The sequence below is a fragment of the Oenanthe melanoleuca genome, chromosome 1, assembly GCF_029582105.1.
Source record: "Oenanthe melanoleuca isolate GR-GAL-2019-014 chromosome 1, OMel1.0, whole genome shotgun sequence".
Taxonomy (NCBI): Eukaryota; Metazoa; Chordata; class Aves; order Passeriformes; family Muscicapidae; genus Oenanthe; species Oenanthe melanoleuca.
In genome coordinates this window covers 52,696,262-52,700,966 of record NC_079333.1, presented here as the reverse complement: position 1 = coordinate 52,700,966, position 4,705 = coordinate 52,696,262, and positions in this window count along the sequence as shown.

Here is a 4,705-nt window from a genome sequence, read left to right as displayed (position 1 = left end):
CTTTGTCTAAAAGTCTTGTGTTTTCTTCTGCTACTACTGGATTACTTAAAAATAATCCAGAGAGGCCTGCAGTTAAAATTAATGCTTTTCACTTGAAGTGCTGTTTCTAAAGATAGAATAGATGGCTGAAAAATGAAATATGAACAGAGAAGCATGCTTTTCTGTCCCTTTTCAGTTAAAGGCAATACTGTGCTGCTTGTTGAAATTCTGGATGGGTATTTCCACAATACATATGATCAGAGTGGAGGCCCAAAGCTGATCTAACATGTTAATGCCTGAAATCCCTGTCCTGAGTATTTGTCAAATGATGGGCATCATCCAGCATGGTGCCATGAGTCAGGCTGACCAAGCTGAGAGCCAGCAGTGTTCACTACCTGCAGGACTTTGCCATTCCCTTTGTTCCCCATTGTGGTGTTCCTGCCAGCCTGTGCCACTGAGCTTTGCCAGGTAATCTGGGGCTTGCTCTAATATCACCAGTACCATTCTCTATCTTGCCATTTACACTTTAAACTGCTATTCTTAAAGCAAGATGGATTTTATTTTCTTCTAATGCAATTTGGATCCTTGTAATGCCAACTCTTCTAAGGGAGAGTGCAGAATAAGATGTATAAGGTGAATAAGATGTACTTGCTGTTTTGAAGCTGTTGGCAGGAAAAAATACAGGACAGAGAAAAAAAGGAAAATCTCCCCCTAGATCCACAGGAGAGCTTCCATGACATGGGAACTGACTTGTCTTCTGGCCAAATTTTGAGCATTTATTAATCAGAAAAGTAGGATTGTTTATAGAATAATTGCATATTTGAAAAAAACCCCAAAACAATAACTGTTTAAACCTATTTTTAAATAATATATACCATAGGTGTCCAAATCATTTGTCTTAGGTTAATTCAGTCAAGAGACTTTATTTTCCATCTTTTAAAGGATCTTTTCTTAATACAGTGGGAGGATGCTTTACTGTTTTTAGAGCTATTATACAATCGTAAACATGCTATGATCCAGCTTCCTGCTATTGTGAATATTTGGACTGAGATAAAATAATTTGTTTTAAAGGAAGTTTCCTTAATACACAATACTTTTTTTTTGTCATTTGCATGTGGCTTAATTTACAGATTGGTCCTGGTGTAAGTGCATTATATGTAAAATGAAAAGTTTAACTGCTGTGTTCCAAAGCTGGACTTTATAAATCCCATTTTTGATGTTGTATGGCAATTATGAACTTCAAATAAGGCTTCACATGCATACAGGCTAGATGTATAAATTGTATTTACATAGCTGCACTTCAGTATATGTGCAAGCAAGCTGGAAAATCTGCTGGGAAAACTTTAGCTACAGACATCCAGGATGTTGCAATTGTGTGCTTGCAACAAAGGTCAAGTATATGTCAGCATGAGGCTGCTGGTGCGTTCTTTGGAGCCCTGGATGACGCAAGATTCACGCTGAAGTACTTTTAAGGATGTTTTCTACCTTTTCAGGAGCATTATGTTCCTATTTTCCCTAAGTTAAACATGAAACTTGTTAATTTGTAAGCAAGCTTCATCTGGTCTTTAACTTGTTTTCAGAATAAAACTGAGTAGCCAAACCTGGTGATCTGTGGTGTGCCCTTTAATGGAAACACCAGCAAATGAGGCTGCTGAAGGGGTGGTGGTGCAGGGGGAGAAATAGATTTGTTCTTACAGACAGGAGGTTTCTATGATCATGCTGTATGCCCTCCCCAATAGCTTTTGAGCCCATTGGAAGGAAATTTACTTGGATGAGCAGTGTGAAGATCAATGTGGGGAAAGAGAGAGAAACTCATGTGCACTGAGGAAAAGTTTCCAGCATGTTTGTGTAGGAAGACAACCTAAAACACCTGGAATGCAGCTCATGTTGGAACTTCTGCCCTCTTAGACCAAGTCAATGAAGTGTGGGACACAAATACATGGAAAGAAAGAACTCTTGGAGATGCTTGAGTTTTTTCCTTTTAAAATAATAAAGCATAATAAATACAAGTTTAATAATATTTAAGAGTCTAATAAACAAAGATAGCTGTGCTGCACTGTACAAACCACAGTGAATTCCAGAAAAGGATTAGTGTAAAAATGACTTCATAGGACAATTATCTTTTCAAATAGTTTTAAAACCCCTCATAAAAACAAAATCAGTCCTAATGCTGAGACATACTTTATTACTGAAGCAGCAAAATCAGTATCCTGTGCCACCATGTTTAGTTGGTGGAAGGGGCTGTGTTGCTCTCTCATGGGTCCCAAAGAGCCTCTGATGTTCAGCTGGTCTTTACACAAGTAAAGTTGTTGTGAGCAGTCAATGTGATTGATGTAATCTGAGCTTGCAAAGCACAATAAAAGCTCCAAGGCCTCTTTCCTTCAGCTAAAGTTTTGCAGCTTAAGTAAAGAGGCACAGGGCAAGTTCTGGCATGAAGAAAATCCTTTGGGTCTGCAAGACTGAAAATGCAAGAGTTTGGTTACCTGATGCCTGTCAGGGTGTGTACATGCGATTGTTCATATGGGTTGGGTGGGAGGATGGAGGTCTGACACATCAGTGTTAGCAAAAGCTTGTGGTTTAGAGACATCAGCAGAGCTGTACTCTCACTGACATTGCTTGTTCCAGTGGTAGGAGGAGATTTTATTGCAATGGAGGAAGAAACACAGAAGAGCTTATAGCGCTGTTGTCACACCAGGAGTTTTTCTGGAATGCTATACACAACTGTTTTCACCTAATTAGGGTATTTCACTGCCATGGATTAGTAAAGAATGTCTTTCTCTTAGACCCACTCATAGCAAAAAGAAACAAGGTCACGGGTTGGTTTAGTTCAGAGAAATTCCTATGCTCAGTCACTACAGGCTATGGTTGCTAATTTTCAATTGGTTTTCAGGTTGTTGCTTAAGATTAATTTGATTCCTAAGAATCAGGAGAGTGCATTCTGCTTCTTGTGGGCTTAGGAAATCTTGGAAGTGGAGGCATGGGAAACATCCTCTGTGGGGAGATGGCCAGCAGCACCACAGGGTGTTGCCTGTGTCAGAGCACACTTTCTCATGTGGTGAGAGGAAGCAGAACTTGGGACTGAGAAGGACGGGAAGGGACAGATTGCTGCAGGGTCTTAAATGTGGCTGTGTAATTGCAAGCAACAAAAGGGCTGTGGTTTACTTGCTGATCTTTATTTCATTGCCATTGGCAGTACCAGCTGAAATGAACTGCCCTACAGAGGGGATGCAGGATGCCCTCCCTGCACCCTCTCTGGGCAGGATGTACCCAGGGCTTGAAGGGCTTTGCCTGCTGAGGACACAGGGTGGTACCTGTGTGACAAAGCACAGGGTGTGATGCAGCTGTGCATGCAAGGGCATGATTTATACTGATATCCAGAAACCTTTGTAAGCAAGGAAAGCCAGACAAGGAATGATCATTTTTGTCTGATGTAATTGCACTGTCACTGGGGCTTAATCTGATAAATTGCATCAGTCAGGGATTTTATTTTTTAGTACCCTGGTTCTCAGCACTGATGCAAATCTGTTAAAACAGACACAGCTCTGACAGTCATTCTCACAGAGAACAAGAAATGTGGAAGGTCCATATAAGTAGTTATGATTCTTCTATAAATAGATAAATACAACTGCATAGAAAGAAGTGACACTCAAGTCTGAAAGCTTTGATCAATGCAAAACTTCTCTGATGTCCAAGCAAAGTAACTAGAAGTGTCTGTGAAGGGTTGAGGTTTTGCACATAGGAATCATTTACATGCAGCCATTTCCCTACCCAGTGACAACAGTGGTGTCCTTTCAGATCCCACTGGCAGTTTGGTCAAATGCTTTATTGGTAGAGATTCCTGCCTTAAACTCATCACTGCAGTCCTGTGAGTCCAGCAGTGCCCTATGTAGTGCTCTGACAAGAGCAAGCCACAGATGTGTGTAACTGTGGAGGGAAAAATATTCTTTTTATTAATAATGTCAGTGTATAGAGAGAGGCTTTGAGCTGTTAGAAGTGGCAACATCTGACAGATACCTCTCATCTTAAAGAGAAATGAGTAGAAGATTATTATGGTCCCTATGGATTTTACATCCCTGTAGAAATACTAATTTACAGAAATGGTTTTTACTCTTCATATCTTGAGCTGTAGGAAACAACGTAGGAAAATGTGTAGGAAAAAATGACACGGGTCAGGCTCATCACCACCAAGAGGCACAACCAGTCAGTTTCACCCCATCACCCCAGTAAACCCTTTCCAGCTTCAAAGGCAGAGCTGATGCCAACACAATCACAGTGAGGTGATGCTGGGGAGTGCAAAGGCCTGTTCAAGCCATGGCCTGAGTGTCCCTGAGGCTCTCCTGCAGGGAGACACTTCACTTGGGTCTGCCTGCTGCACCAGGTGCTTCTCCAGCGAGGCTCTTCTTAAGGCCTGGGGCCTGCAGGGCAGCAGCTGGTGAAGAGCTGGCCTGCAGGTCTGTCACCTCCTTGCTCCTGTCAGCACTTGTGCTGGGGCTTCAGAGGGACAGCTGGGCTCCAGGTGACACTGGTGGCAAAGGGCTGGCAGTGCTGCACTGTGAAAGGAATGTGAATGCACAGAAAAGGCTGGCCAGGAGAGGCTATGTCCTCTCCCTGGTTAACTCTGCCTGTTAGATGCATGAATATGGGTGTGATACATGCAGACATCTTTATAATCCTTCAGTTTTACAGCCTATGGGCTTTATTCAAGCAGAAATTCTGCCAATACTTA